The sequence below is a fragment of the Nannospalax galili genome, unplaced genomic scaffold, assembly GCF_000622305.1.
Source record: "Nannospalax galili isolate Female #2095 unplaced genomic scaffold, S.galili_v1.0 scaffold218, whole genome shotgun sequence".
In the NCBI taxonomy this organism is placed as follows: domain Eukaryota; kingdom Metazoa; phylum Chordata; class Mammalia; order Rodentia; family Spalacidae; genus Nannospalax; species Nannospalax galili.
This window is the reverse complement of record NW_008343207.1, coordinates 1,998,693-2,014,996: the sequence shown is the minus strand read 5'-3', so window position 1 is coordinate 2,014,996 and position 16,304 is coordinate 1,998,693. Positions and strand designations below refer to the sequence as shown.

Below are 16,304 nucleotides of genomic sequence, written 5' to 3'. Positions count from 1 at the left end.
AGGTATCAGAATCCCTGCCAGGGGCTGAAGATGCAGGCAGGGCAGGGGTGTTAGGAGGCTCCATCACAGATGGGAGCCAGGCTGAGGTCAGAAATGTGAATATAGAAAGTAGGGATTCTTTCTGCAGGTAGCAAGCATACAAGTGCCACAGAAATAGCCACAAGGGCAGTGAGTTCCCTGAATCCCATGGTGTCAGTTTCTAACATCTGTGCTCTGTGCCTAGCACCCTGGCCAGCCTCTGTCCAGTCATCCTCTAACCTTACACTTCAGCACTTCTTGACACTACAAAAACAACAAGCATTTTAAGTACCTCAGTACTGATGAATGCCATTCTCTCTGCCTTCTTCCCTTCTCTCCTGGTAAACCTGTCTCCACCCTTCAAAGCCCAGCTGAAAGGTTCCCTCTTCTGAGAGATCTTCCCCCATTAGGCAGCCGATTGCTATCTTCTCCTTGCTCCAGCTGCATAATTGATCTCTCCAGTCATGAACCACAAGCCATGAATCACAAACTCTAATCTGCATCTGTCCCTCCATCCCAAAGGGCAAGTTCTTCTATCTACCTCATTGGATCCCCCTGCCTGGCCAGATAAGCATGAACTAATTCTGACCCTCATGCTCACCTAGAGCTGTCATTAATGCAAAAACAACACAAGGCCAGGGTGGTGCCAAGGACAAGGATAGAACTGGATACTTTCTAAATCTGCCTTGCCAGGTTTCTGGGAGAATATTCCATTCTTCCAGGCTGGGAAGCTGTTGCTGTACTCAGACTTTGCTAGCAGAACAAGCAGCAAGGAAGGAGGTCCATCTCCACGTTTATGAGCTGACAGCCATACCTGCAGTGCCAGGGATTCCCAGCAGACTTTCAAAAAATTTTTCATTCATTCATTCATTCATTCATTCAATCATTCATATGAGAGAGAGAGAGAGAGAGAGAGAGAAAGAGAGAGAGAGAGAGAATATTTTTGCTGGGAATTGAACCTAAAACCTCATGTATGAGGCAAGAACTCTACCACTGAGTTATATTTCCAGTCCCCCAGCAGACTTCCCAATGACTGGGTCCATGTCATACTCTGTGGGCTGCAGCTTCTGAATGACCCATTGCTCCAGGCAGGCTGGTAGCCAATGCCCATCCTGGGCCCAGGTTTAGACACTTCTCCAGCCAGAGCTGTCCTCAACCCACCTCAACTTCGTAGATTCCCCACGGTTGCCAGGCAGCCCACCAAGTGGGAGAGATCCACATGTCTGCACAGCTCCATACTTCTAAGAGCTTTGCCCCAGAAGAGACCAGCAAAGAAGGCAGTAGCCAGGTATAGCAGGACAGAACTATCATTCTAGTTACTTGGGAGGCTAAGGCAGGAAGATCACAAGTTCAAGGCCAGCTGGGACAATTTACTGAAACCTTGTCTCAATTTCTTTAAAAAGGTTAAAAAGAATCTTGAGATTTTAATTTGGATTTCACAGAAATTATGTGAAAGAACATACTTCTTTAGAATGCTGAGCTTTCCATTCATGAAAGTTACTTATGTTCAGTGTAGCTTGTGGACATCTCTTCTCACCTCCCCCTTAGGCTTATTTTTAGTTATCTATTTTTTAATTCTATTGCAATATATTAGTTTCTAAAATTTTTGCTTGTCTGTAAAAAGAAAGTATTTTTTGATGTTGATCTTTTATTTTGCAAACTTAGTAAAGATACTTAATTTTTATATCTGTTGGTTAAATAGACACAATTATGTCACCTAAGAATAATGAAAAAAAATCTTCCTTTTTCTGTTTCTTCTCTCCCTTTATGCCTCTTTATTTTCCCTCTCTCCCACCCAAAACAAATAAAAATAAATGTAAAAAGAGTAAAATTTAAAATAAAATAAAATAGTAATCCAAAAAAAGAAAAAGAAAAAAAAGAATCCTGGTGTTATAGCTGAGTGGTAGAGCATTTGTTCAGCATGCCTGAGGCATCTCATTCTTATCACCAGTCACTATAATTTATAAAAAAGAAAGGCAGCTCCCAAAAGACAGACTTAGCACTTGCAGAAAACACTATCAGCAGATGCCCAGCACCCAAGGCTAGGGATGATCACTGCAGCTGACATGCATATGGCTTGGTCCCAGGACTCCACAGATGATCACTTGTCCACTCCTCAAGAGGAGTTACAGCAAGTCTAGACACTGCCCCATCTCATAGATGGGAAAGCAAAGAACAGAGAGGTGAGGGGACCTATCTAAGGTGTCCCAGGCAATTTTCAGTAGGGCCAAGATTAACCAGTACACTGTAAAAAGGAAAGTTCTTTACTATACATTGCTAGGTGCCTGACACTGTGCTGGGTTCCAGGCTAGTGTTCTCATTCACTCTTTCCTTTGCTTTCCTTTCCTTTTCAAGTCTAAGCTATCGTTGGGAAATCTTTTTTAACAGTTCAAAAAATGTGCCTGAGGGATGGAGAGATGGCTCAGAAACCAAAAAATTTTAAATACATCTGTGACATCAGATGTGCCTTGAGGAGGACATTGGATGGGGCTAGCCCTGAGTCAATTAGTGATGCACAGGAAGGTCCCTTGCAAGATACTACCAGTGCATTCCCTGCCTTGTGCTTTGATGAACTCCTCTACAGTGAAGTATCAGGGAGTGACCATGACCCATCTCTCAAGGTCATCTGCCTCTGAATGACAAGTAGGAGAAAAGCAGTGATTAGGTGAAGGAGGAAGGGATCTAAAGGAGCTTAAGCTCTGGGGAGAACATTCACCAAGGATAGTGGAGGGTGGCTGACCTTCTCCAGCCCCTCACAACATAGCCCTTGTTTCTTTTTGGTGGCATAGCTCAGGCACACAGTGCACTTTTAACTCATGCTAGTCCAATGACTGTTCTACCAAGGCCACTCATCCCTTCAGAGGCAAGCTAGCAACCTCTTTTTCTTAGAGAGACAGAAGCCAGGAAGCATGGTGAGTCTTAGTCATCACATTGTGAGGGACAGCAACTAGACTCAGAGGTCCCAGACAACTATAGGGGTCTGAGAGCACCAGTCTATCTCTGAGAGGCCCTACAGAAGTGCCAGGAGACCCTGGGCAAGGTGTTTGAGATGTTGTAGGTCGGCACAGGAGGAGGCTGAGCAAAAGGGCTGGAATACTTGGGGAGGATGGGAATTGGGGCTAAAGGACATGTGTCTTCACATCCCTTAAGGGCAGTGAGCTTGTCTTTAGTTTTTATTTTTCTGTTGTTTGGTTTGGAGACAGAATATCCCTGGCTGGCTTCAAACTCAAAATTCTCCTAACTCAGCCTTCTAAGTGCTAAGTTACAGGCCTGCGTCACTATGTCTAGCTTCTTACTTATGTTTTCAGGGCAGAGAGCTCGTCTCTAGTTCCTTTGCTGCCCCTCACCCTCCAGCCTCAGGAAGGTACCAACAACTGTCTTTCAAGGGACTCACCCCACACCAAATCTGGCCAGGCCTCCCCACCTCCAGGTACCTGGCCCTGTCGCTGTGCCTCTAGGACCATGTACATAGCCATGTCCTGTGATCACCTGTGATTGCTAGGGTGCTCACCGGAGCAAAGGGCAGGTGTCAGAGGTAGCCTCTAAACCAATCAGTCAGTAGCAATTTCCACATAGTTATTCCTTAACAGTCTTTTTTATTGTGAAGGGAACAGGCCAAGTTAAACAACTGAAAGGAAAATCAAGTTGAATTTATAGTCCCTTTTTAGCTGAGAGATGAATATTCTCTCAAAAGAACAGAAGCAAAATCTTTCTCCACTTTCTCTAGGTGGCCTCATGCTGAGGTCTGAAGAGGACACCTAGGTCCTGCCCTGTGGAATTGGAACAGTGTAGGACTCTTCTAGCCACTGATCAGAGGGCACTGTAAAGCCTATCATTAGCACAGTCTTGAGAACCAAAACACAGTGACCAGCCATATCCTCTTCCAAAGAAATACCAATGAGACACAGAGACCCTCCAGCAAGAGTAATGGAGCCAAGACTACAGCAGATCATCCTGGTTTTAAGTGACACCCATTCTCAGTGACACAGCCAGCCTTCTACGTCTCCTTCATTACAAGAGGCAGCATCACAGATTGAAAGGGGTCACCATGGTAGATATGAGATCTAGCTGTGCACACTGGGACATTTAGGGGCTACAGAGGCTTGATCAGTCCTTTTGGTTGCCCTGTCTCCCTAGAACTGTCAGCTCCTGGAGGGCAGAAACATGGCTTCCTGGTTTCTGGCCTTTAACTCTGCAGAAGCTCAGTAAAAGCTGAATAAAGGGTACCTGGGAGCTTTGGCTTTGATCTGCCCAAGGCCTCAGATGTCACACAGCAGTCCAACTATAGTAAAAACCTTAGGTGATGGCCCAGAGAGAGTTGCTGAAAGCCCAGAGTGCCAAGAATCCTCAGCTTACAAAGCTCTGAGTTTCTGCCCATAGTCGAAGCCACTCCAGATGCTGATGGCACTGCCAGAATCCCACTGCTCAGCTGCAGCAGTTTGAGGCCAGACCTTCCTGCCTACAGCTCACAAGCCTACACAGACCACTCATGAGCTCTGCTGAAACTATTGCACTTGGATTCCAGAGGCCCAAATCTTGGCTCTGTCATTAACAGAGCCAACTCTGGTAATGTCAGCTTAACTCTGGACAAGTAACTGCTATGACGGGGCTTCAATTTCTCCACAGGTTACATTAAAAGTCAGATGAGAAGGGTTTTTTTTTTGGGGGGGGGCCTCTAAATCTATAAGAACCTTATTTTATTGTCTTTTTGAGACAAGGTCTCCCTATAGCCTCAGTTGGCCTGAAACTCACTATGGTGACCAGTCTGGCCTTGATCTCACAGAGATCCACCTGCCTCTGCCTCCCAAGTGCTGGGATGAAAGGCATGTACTATCATACTCAGTCAAGAACCTTCTTTTAAACACTGATTAATCAATGCCTGAGAGTCCTTTTGCCTCTACCTTTAAGACAAACCTAGAGTTTAGCACCCTGCCCCTCCTAGGTCCAAGTACCCACCTCCTCTCACTACTATAACCATCTCCCCATGCTCTTCCTGCTTTTTCCGTCTATTCCTGCCTGCTCTCAACACAGTGGCTACAAGCCGATCCTGGTCTTCAGCTGTCCAAAATCTTCAGTGGCTTTGTGTCCCTCAGTGTCAAGGTCAAGGCCCTGACGTTACCTACAAAGCTATGCCTTCTACATTCTCCTTCTCCCCCACTATTTTTCCCATCACTCACTCTCCCTCCCATCCTCCCTCCCTCCCTCCCTCCCTCCTGCCCTCCTGCCCTCCCTTACTTTCTTGTTTTGGAATCTGAACCTAGAGCTTCATACATGTTAGACAAACTCTCTACTACCCAGACCTCACTCTTCAGTTTCTTGGACATCCTGAACAACTTGTGGCCTTGGGGGTGGTAGAAACCTTTAAGAGGTGGGTGTAGTGGGAGATCTTAGATCACTGAGCGCTTGCCTTTGAAGGGGAGAAAGATCCCACCCCCTTTCTCTTCTCTTTCATACTTGGCCTTAAGATGAATAGCTTTGCTCTGCTACCTCCTCCCATCCCACCATGCTGTGGGCCCCAAAACAGCAGGACCAACAGCCATGGACTAGAACCTCTAGTCTTCATCCAGATAACACAGATTTTTTTTTTTTTTTTTTTTTTTGGTCTTTTTGAGACTGGGTCTCCCTGTAGCCCCAGCTGTCCTGGAACTCACTATGTAGACCAGGCTGGTAGAGCCACCTGCCTCTGCCTCCCAAGTGCTGGGATTAAAGGTGTGGGCCACCACACCTGGCTTCACACATCTTTTTTTTTTTCTTTCTTTCTCTTTTTCTTTTTTTTTTTTCCCCACGAGGTCTCACTATATAGCTCTGGCTGGCCTAGAACTTACTACATAGACCAGGCTGGCCTTGAACTCACAAAGATCTGCCTGCCTCTGCCTCCTGAGTACTGGGATTAAAGCTGTGCTTCACCATTCCCGCTCTTTTTTTCTTTATAAGCTGATTATCTCAAGTATTTGTTGCTGTAACAGAAAATTGGCTAACACAAAGCTCCTGTCTCAGGACCTTTGGACACCATCTCCTCTGCCTGCATGTTCTTCATCAAAAGAACTTCCTGGTTTTCTCCTACCTCCTTAGAGCCTCTGCTTGAATGTCCCATCTTGGGAGGTCTCTTCCTCTCCTTTATTTAGCCTTGATCTTCATCTGATAGACTCCTCTGTATCTGTGGATTCTGCATCCATGGAGTCAACCAAACACACATTTAAAAATACTCAGGAAAAAAAAAAAAAATCACATCTAGCCGGGCGTGGTGGTGCATGCCTTTAATCCCAGCACTCAGGAAGCAGAGGCAGGTGGATCTCTGTGAGTTCAAGGCCAGCCTGGTCTACATAGTGAGTTCCAGGACATCTGGGGCTACAGGGAGACCCTGTCTCAAAAAGACCAAAAAAAAAAAAAATCTGTCCTGCACATGTACAGACATTTTTCCTTGTCATTATTCCCTTAATCAGGACAGGATAACTAGTTATACTGCATCCATGTCGTAAGTGATTCAGTACGCACATGCACAGGCCAACACAAATTTTATACCATCTTACATAAGGAACTTAAGCAGCTTTGGGTTTTGATCCCTATGGGCGGTCCTGGAACCAACCCCTTGTATATTGGGCAGTGATTGCACTTACATATTTTACTGTCTATTTGATTTTTGTCTAAAATGTAAGCCCCAGGAAGGCCAGAATTTTTTAATGATTTAGTGTTTGCTTTGAAGCACTGTGGTATCCATCTGCTAAAATGAACAGTCTGGCGCTATCCAACCTTCCAGGAATCCCACTGAGAGTTCTTAGCTCTGGACTCCAGGAATAAAAGTGATTGGTTGAGACTCATTTCACAGCTCAAGAAGTATGTGAAGGGACAAAGCAAGAAGTGACATAGAAAGCCCCAGCTGAGGGTACCTGGCCACAGGAGGCACAAGGGCCAGTTCATAAGGAGAGGCTTGCAGGTACCTCTTGCCCAGGCAAGATGAGGTCACAAACATGGGACCTTGAGCATAGGGGGTATCAGTCACAAGAAAGCCAAGAAAAGAGGGAAAAGAGAGGGCTTTTTATGACAGATGAAGTCAGACAGAGGTAGAGGAACGAGAGAGGCAAGGTGGTTACAGGGACTTCCTTGTTGAGAGTCTACAAGGAGAGTCCCATACTCTCCAGTGGTTGAGACCCTGTTGGCCTAGGCTGGCTAGGCTACTTAGTCCTGAAGTATCAACCTAGCATTCTTGTGCCTCTCTCAGGAAGCATAGCACACCTGGGCACACTTCAACAGGTGAACATGAGAAACATGGTGATCATCAGAAACAGAAACATGGGCCAGATTCTACAGCCTAGTTGGACATAAAAAATATCTGCAGAAGTGGTGTTGTGCCTAAGCATGCAGGGTAAATGCAGCTCCCTCCAGGGGACAGTACTACAAGAAGAGTAAAAAGGCCTACCTTCATGGAGTGTGTACCAGGGAAAGGGAGGCCTTCAGGCACAGAGAGCAAGTCCCTGTCAGTCTCTGGCTGAAGTCTGTGTCTTGAGCAGTGCAGGGTATATGGCAAAGTGACCCATCAGACAAACAAGAATACAGATGAGACAAAACAGAAGAGGCAAGGATAGAGCTGTCCTAGCACAGCCAAGCCATCAGACCTTACCCAACTCTCTTGCCAAAAAGAAAAAGAAAAGAAAGCAAAGAAAATAAGAAAGCAAAGAGCTGAAGACAAGCTCTTGGCTCTCATGGACGTTATGGTGGTGACTGCTCCATGGCACAATGTCATTTAGCTCTTACTACTCTTGGCCTACCTTGATCTGGGTGGTGGTATGATCTAGACTCAAGGGAATGGACTGGACAACTTTCCTATGTGGGGTCTGAGGTGCCCATAAGAGGGATGGGAATGTGTGGTGTGGAGGCTTGGCTCCCCAGGTGACATAGCCACCTAGCTCCTGGCTTCAGACCTGGGCCAGCAAAGGAAGGGAGGTAGCACAGGTGCTGAGAATCTGTGTCCATTGCAGCTGTGCTCTGAGGCCCTGCCCAGGCCCTCTTCCTCTAGAGGAGACAGTGACCTTGCTGAGGCCTGTCATGGAGACAATGGCAGGAAGTGCCCCTCCCTGCCTGAGCCTACATAGGGAGGAAGTTGGAATGAAGCCAAGAGGGCCTATGCCAGGAGATCCTAAGACAATGAGGTGTAATGAGGACTCCTCATTGACCCTAAGACAATGAAGACGCCTAAGCCAAAGCTTGGAGTCCTACTCACCCACTCAGAATGGAAAACATCTTCAACTTGGAGAAGGCAAATGGTCTCCCTGTCTGGGACCCCTCTTTGAGGCAGACCCTCTGTGATGCCCTGCCTCTGGGCCAGGCAAATGCAGAAGATGCCAAACTTCTGAGAAACAAGCCAGCTACCCTGTCCTGTCCTCTAGCCTACCACCCTCTGGAAGGAAAGGGCTTGGAGTTCCTTTGAAGCAAGAAGCTTCTCTAAAAATAAACCTTGCTCCTTGGGCCCTTTCCTTCCTCACCCTGATGGAGGAGACCATGGGGAGCATTCTTGTTTTCAGTACCCCCTGGCAGGGGTGCTTGCCACCAAGAAGCTCTCTTTCTGCTGTGTCCATCATGGAAACAGCCTGCAGGGAGCAAACTTGATTGTCCTCATTCAAGCCTACTGTGTTCCAGGTCTGAGTTTGTAGGACATTCAAGTATTGGGGGAACAAGATGGGTACAGAGACTCTTCCAATAAAGGGCTCCCAGGCTGATGACACAGAGACACCCAAATAATTCAGGGATTAGGGTGACAATATTCTTATCAGAGATACAGCAGTAAGCTGGAATGACGTGAAAGAAGGATGGGCTAGTATGGTTTGGGGGCTTATAAAAAGGTGGTTGAAATGGGCTGGGAAGGAGAGACAAGAAACTGGCAAACAGAGGTGGGAAGGGGGATCTCAGGACACTGACACAACACCAGCAAAGCACAGAACACATCAGGGTGAAAACTGATTCCCCATGGGCTTCTGTCTGTTTTGTTCTCAACTGCATCCCTAGCACCTGGAACAGTACCTCTCGCTTCTGTGTTCACAGACTGACACAACATGCACAATACACCTAGTGTACACCAAGTACTTGATAAATACTTGCTGGATACAGGAGTGAAGCAGAGACATCACTGAGGACCTTTGGGTGGGATGGGCTTTGAGGCCCTCACCTCTGCAAATTCATTGATGTCTGGGATACAGCTGCTAAGCAGGAAAAAGTCCCCTCCTGTGAGAAAGGAAACAGGAAGCAGAGGCCCCAAGCTAATGCTGGGGCAGGGTCCCTCCAAGCACTAAGAGGTAATGTCAGCATTCAGGCCCTGCAGGACAGGGTTCTCTGAGGCCCCTGCCTTGTGTTGGAGGCCAATTCCACTAGCACATGGCCAACCACAGGGCTTGGACCCTGCAGAACTTGAGTGACCTCAAGAGAAGTCATGAGTCAAGGCTGAGTATTCTGATGTTACTCTCCCCACAGCCCATCCTGCACTGAGACACCTTGGAAAGTGAAGAAAAACAAAACAAAAAACAACACAGCACTCTCTCTTTAGCACTTGGAGGCCTTTTCACAGCAAGTGACGAGAACAAGCAATTAAAGAAGGAAACAGCCCACGATGCCAGTCTGCAAATGTAGAAGCAAAAGGGGCACATTCGCCAAGCCGGAGGCAGCCCAGGAAGCCCTGTACCCTGCCTGGGGTTCCCCAGTGCGGAAGGGGCCAGGAAGGGAAGAGACAGATAGGGCCTGGCCTGGGCTGGAACCAGAGGCAGCACATGCATCACATTTAGAAAACTAGACTGTGTGCTTCCTGGTCTAAACTAAGGGTCCAATCCCAATCCTACTGCTGACTAGTCACATGACATGAGGCTAATACTTGAAGCTTCAGATCCCCCATGTAAAATGGGATTCCAATGGCCACAGCAGATAGGTGCATTTAAAGGCTACATCAGAGGTTGGGAACAGTAAACCTCCCTCCCCTCCAGCTTCCTCATCTTCCCTAGAAGAAATGTTATGTCCAATCTTTGCATCCCAAAGCTTTCACCACACCTGGACACCTGAGTGTCCAGAAGAGAGTTGGTGGGAGTTAGGGAAAGAAAAGGAAAAAAAAAAAATCACTTCACCTCTTTTCCTATTCACCAAAGGCCTTGGTGTAAAAAGGCAGGTAGGAGACATGGCACAGTAAACTAAATGGACAAGAAGCCAGAGTGGGTCCACAGAGACAGAGCTAAGAAAACATACAGAGGTGAGTTTCTGGGTCACTGGTACAGTTTGTGGGCAATAGGTTGAGCAAGCAGCCCAGCCTGTGCCCTTCACTGAGACCAGAAGTATCACTGAGGTCCTGGCTTACCAGCCAGGAAGAAGCCACCTTCAAGACAAAACTCTGGCCTACCCTGTCCCATATCCTGTCTGTGACCTAGAGCAGGGGACCCAGATTGAGCCTTAAGAGCAAACAACAAAGAAACTCTTCGGTGTGCTCTATGTGTGGAGGAACACAGCTGCTGGGACCGCAAGTGTTGAATTGAATCAGGATACCAGGGACAAAACACCAACTCTTCCAGTTAATGAAGGTGAGTCAGTTGATATTTTCACTGAATCAATAAGCATGATCTACCCACAGCAATCAGATAGTTTTTTTTTTTTTTAAGGGAAGAAAGAAATGGCAAAAGCTTTGTACCTCTCAAACTCCAGAGACGGGCCACCTGCAAAACTGCAACTCCAGGAGGTGGGGCTACTACACAGGAGGCTGATCCTTACCTGTGGATCTGAGTAGCTCCGTTGATGTCCCCACCACAGGAGGGATGGATCAGCAGACCCACAGAAGGATACTGGGAACCAGGACACATGTGCCAGCATCCTGCAGGGAGAAACCAAAGGGAAAGATAAGACACCTGGGCTCCCCATTGCTCTATGCCAATCAACAGGGAAATTGGCAGAGCTGGCAACATCCTGAACAATACCAGACTCAAAGCCCAAGTGAAACAAGGTCAAAGAGTATATATGACAGGGAGGTCTCTATTTTACAAAAGGTCCTGGTCTAGGATGCATTCAGATAGCAAGTACCTAACTCAGAATCAGCAATGGATATAGCTCTCCTAGCCTCCAGCCTAAGGGTTTCACCCAGGACTCTGTTGAGATTAAGAGGACTTCAGGCCATGGGGCTGGGGCAGGGAAGAGGACAGCTGGGAAACTAGGCAAAGCAGAAAGGGGGAGACATATGGCCTGACAGTCCTAGGTCAGGAGATGCAGGTGGTCTTCATCCCTGCTAGCAAGCCTCTTAAGTCTCTTCAGCTGGATAGTATAGGAAGAGATGCCCACCTCTGCTGAGTACCCAGAGACTAGAGCTGAGCTTACAAAACAAGACAAAAAAGAGAACTGGATTTTCAGGGAGTCCCAGGTCGAACTGGTCTTCAGACAACAGAATATTCAGGAGTACAATGAAGCCACTGCTTAGCCCAGGGCTGCTATATGGACTCAAGACACACCCAGGCCCTTATCACAGCTCAACACTAGTCCTGTCTGCCAAACACCCTTAGGAGCCTCTTCCCCTCTGGCCCCTGTATCTATGCCCAGGGAGAACCTCCAATGACCTCCACTGTAGCTCTTCAGGCTACAGATGCTGAATTGTTTCAGGAACTGATGCCCAAGTCCAGGGCAGTCCAACTTCAGCAGCAGAGGCCAGGTACCAGGGCTAATAAGACACTGGTTCTGTGGTAAGGGCAAACAGTCTTGACAGAGGTAAAAGTAAAACCCAAGGGGAGTTTAATGGAAGATCTGGACAAAGTGTTCAACTACCAGAGAGCAGCATGGCCATCAAGAAGAGCCAGGAGTGAGAGAAAGATATGGGGAGGTGCAGAGATGGTGGTGCGCAGTAGTGGGAGGTGTGGCTGCAGGGAACGGCAGCTCTTCACAGGCCGCCCACACCACTCATCCTACACCCCAAGGAATGCCATGGTGAGGGGAGCAGGCAATTTGGGGGGGCTGGCCCTCAGAGGCACAGGTTCCTTTGGCAGTCCTGTCTCTGTATCCTGTGTTCATGGCCACACTCACACACCTTCATACCTGCCTGATCCCTGAACCAACAGAACATGCCAGGTTTCCTGAAGCCTAGCGAGTGCTGCTGCTTAGGCTGTCTAGTTTGCTCTTCATGTCATCAGGTGTCACAGCTCACCCAGCTGAACACAGAGATTCTGAGCTTTCCTAATTCTTAGCTTTCCTCTACCACACCTCCAAAAATTATGAGGTCATCATTTAGTGTCCCTACCTTTGGGGTAAGGGAACCAGTGGAGAGGGGGGAGGGTTTACCATGGTAACACCTCAGTGTGGTAAGCCACATTTGGCAGGCAAGCCCATCCATTCTACACAATGTGCTTTCCTGTGGGTGAAAAGGTCAATGGTGACTCACACCCAGAAGAAACAGTTCTGCAAGGACTGAAGGCACTCTGGGAGAAAGAGGCAAAGAGGGGTTCTGTGGGAATTTGTGTCCCTGACAAAATCCACTGAAGATCTGAGAAGTGTGCAGTACCAAGTTAAGGAGCAGGTCTTGCAGACAGCCACTCAGAGAACAGACCTGGGCAGGGACCACAAAGCACCATTACAATGATCCAAAATTTCATCACTGGTCAACCAAGGTTCCCTCCAACGACTCAGCACATACACAGGGAGAAATGAACCAGTCCTCTTGCTGAGCTCTGTGTTTGTAGCCATGACCCTGGGAACTAGGGTCTACACCCAAATAATATACCATGTGCTGATGTTCCTAGGAGCAAGAAGAAAACATTTTTACTGCCTTAAGTTTTAAATATTTTATTTGTTATTTTTATTTTATGTGTATGAGTGTCTTGCCTGCATGTATGTGAGTGCACCTGTGTCGTGCAATGCTGAGGAGGCCAGAAGAGGGCTTTGGATTCTCCTGGAACTGGAGTTAAGGATGGTTTGTAGCCGCCATGTGGGTGCTGGGAATCAAACCCGGATCCTCTGCAAGAGCAGTCAGTACTCTTAACCACTGAGCCATCTCTCCAGTCCTGCCTTAAGTTTTAAACCTAAATCTTCAGTATGCCCCTTGAAGGATGTGGAGAATTGCAGGGGAAAAAAAAAAGAAAACAAAATAAAACCTGCCTTAGAGATAGACCAGCAAAGTCAGAATTGCTTTCCTAAAAATTTTCAGAACCCTCATGCTACTCCAGTCAGTGGAAGTGAATTAGTAAGTGAATCTGTTTCTCTATATGATTTCTATTAATAGAATATCAGTCTCTCCTCATCCCCACTAAATAAATGTCAAACACTTAAACAATACCAGTTTGATGGGGCGCCAAGTAGCTTGCTTGCCCAGACGTCCTCATGAGTCAAGCTGGCCCCAGCTGGAAGCCTAAGTTCCAAAAGAGTGGGTAGTGTGGCTGAAGCCCTGCACTGCTGTCTCCACCCCCACTGACATGGAGATTGAGGCAGGTGGCTACAGAATGAGTAGAGAGAATGACACACATGGCGGGTGGCTCCAAAGCAAACTGTCCAGGACTGTGGACACCATGGGGAAGCAGGGTTGCTCACTTTTTTTTAAGTTTAGATATAACCCACATGCCATGAAGCTGACCTTTGAAAGTGTACAGTTTGGTAGTTATTAGTCTATTTTCAAGGCTGTCCAACTATCATGCTATCTTAATCCAAAACATTTTCATCACCTTCAAAGAAACCCTGTACCTATAGCAAACACTTCCTATTCTCTCTTCCCTCAGTGCCTGTGGATGGCTAATTTGCCTTCTGTACCTGTGGATTTGCCTATTCTGGACACTTCACACATCAGTGGGAGTCAGAGAGTTCACAGTCCTTTGTGTCTGGCTTCTTTCACTGGTTGTGTTTTCAGAGATCACAGCATGTGGCAGTATGCTATTACTTTTTAAAAGGTTTTAGCTATTAATGTAAATTTTTTGGCAGTGCCTAGGACTGAACCTGAACCCAGAGCCTCACACGTCAGGCAAACTTTCTACCAATGAACCATATCCCCAGCCTACTCCATTACTTTTTATGATTGAGGAACATTCTGTTGAATGGACCACAATTTGCTTCTCTGTCCATCTGTCACCCAACATCTAAATTGTTTCTACCTTTCAGCAATTATAGAAAAGCTACTGTGAATACTTGCATACAAGTTTTTGTGTGGACATATATTTTCAACTCTTAGTATTTTGGATTTCTTTTTGTCTTTTTGAGACAGGGTCTCCCTGAAGACCCAACTGGCCTGGAACTCACTATGTAGACCAGGCTAACCTTGAACTCACAGAAATCTGCCTGCTTTTGCCTCCCGAGTGCTGGGATCAAAGGTGTGCACCACCACACCCATCTTATTTTGGATTTTTTTTTTTAAGACTGAGTCTTTTTTTAATTTCTTTTTATTTTATGTGTATGCGTGTATTGCCTGCATGTAGGTAAGCGCACCTGTGTCATGCAATGCCCTCAGAGGACAGAAGAGGCTGTCGGATCCCCGGGACTGGAGTTATGGACAGTTGTTAGCTGCCATGTGAATGCTGGGATTTGAACCCCGGTCTTCTGCAAGAACAATCAGTGTTCTTAACTGCTGAGCCATCTCTCCAGCCCCTATTTTGGATTTTTTAATTTGTTTTTATTTTATGTGTTTGAGTGTTTTGCCTGCATGTATGTATGTGTACCACATGCATGCAATGCCCTCAGTGGCCAGAAGAGGGAGTCACATGGCTGGAATTGGAGTTGTGGATGGTTATGAGCCATCATGTAGGTTCTGGGAATGGAACCCGGGTTCTCTTCAAGAGCAGCCAAAGCTCTTTAACCACTGATCCATCTCTCCAGCTCCCCACCCCCTTTATTTTTGAGACAGTCTCCATGTAGCCCCACCAAGCATGGAGTTCATTATGTAGACCAGGCTGGCCTCGATCTCAGAGGTCCACCTGCCTCTGCCTCCAGAGTGCCAGGATTAAAAGTGTGTACCACCACACTGGCTTAATTCTTATTCTTCTTATTATTTTTTTTTTTTTGGTCTTTTTGAGACAGGATCTCCCTGTAGCCCCAGTTGTCCTGGAACTCACTATGTAGACCAGGCTGGCCTTGAACCCACAGAGATCCACCTGCCTCTGCCTCCCAAGTCCTGGGACTACAGGCGTGTGCCACCACGCCCGGCTTAATTCTTAATTTTTAAATAAAATATATTACTTAATTTGTTTGTTGTTGCATTAGGGATTAAGCCTTGGGCCTCATGCATGTAAGGCAAGTGCTCTACCAATCGGCTACATCCCCAGCCCAAGGTCACTTAATTTAAATCAAGGAATATATCTGCATTTTGAAAACTCTCAAAACTCAAAAGATAAATTGGGCACAGGGTGAGATGAGTTCCTCTCTTGTCCCTACAGCTAGCACCTACTTCTTCTGCCCAAAGGAGGTCTCTACATCAACCCTGCTTCATTGTGAGATGGTGCCTCCAAGGAACTGGGTGACTAAATCAGGCCAGGGACAGAGTACAGAGCACTGTGAGCATGGCTCTGGGAAGAGCTTAGCCTAGAAGAGGCAGTGTGACTTAGTAGCTTACTGAGGGAAGCCTATAGATGGATGGGCTCTGAAAAGGAGTCTGCCATGTCCAAGCTCTGAGACCTCAAGTGAGCTGTGGAACCTCCTGGGGCTTTGTTTCCTTATGAGGGAGTACTAGTACCTACTTCACAAGGCTGCAGGAGAGTCTATAAGCAAATGTTCCAGGACCAACACTGGCATTAGTACTAAAGCTACCTTCACTTCCTCAAGGCAAAAATGAAGTAAGCACCTGGATATACACCAGACCAGTGGGTGAGAACCCAGTGCACAGCCACTTCTGACCTGGGGGCTTAGAGAATCAGAGGGGTTGGGCTGTATGTTCAGCTCCCTGCACATAGCCCCAGCTTTTCTGTGTTCTCCTGGAGAACAGCTCTGGGTCCTCCCCACCTGAAGTCAAAGAGAAAAGCCTGCCTTGGGACCCAACATTGGGGAGGTTAGCTGGGCATTTCATTGCTTGGCTCTTCCAGCTTCTTCCCTGTACCTGCTCACCGACCACACTGCTCTGGAGCTGAATTGCTCTTTCTTGGGCCCAGGCTACTGTAGACAGCAGGGAACCCTCAAGACCTTCGGAGTGCAGGCAGAAGCATGAATAGAGCTCTTCTCCCAGCTGGTGGACGGAGAAGCATGATACCCAGAGCTGGGGGGTGCAAAGCCAAGGAAAAGGAACCCAGCAATGTTTCCTTGAGAGTCCCAGAGTTCATGGGGGGGGGGGAATCCAACATCCCAACATACACATACAAGAGCACTGGTTTGGT

At 47.1% G+C, this 16,304-nt stretch overlaps 1 protein-coding gene across 10 annotated transcripts in view; it reads right to left on the bottom strand.

The window, feature by feature from the left end:
* The window catches only part of Pitpnm2 (phosphatidylinositol transfer protein membrane associated 2), a 162,546-nt gene that overhangs the window by 115,084 nt on the left and 31,158 nt on the right, over positions 1-16,304 (bottom strand). For 9 of the 10 annotated variants that reach the window (XM_029566542.1, XM_029566553.1, XM_029566551.1 and 6 more), the window contains exon 2: positions 10,756-10,855. The gene's annotated coding sequence lies outside the window, so the exon portion shown is untranslated. Of the gene's footprint in view, positions 1-10,675; positions 10,856-16,304 lie in introns of all 10 variants that reach the window. The other variant, XM_029566544.1, reaches the window with a different exon arrangement.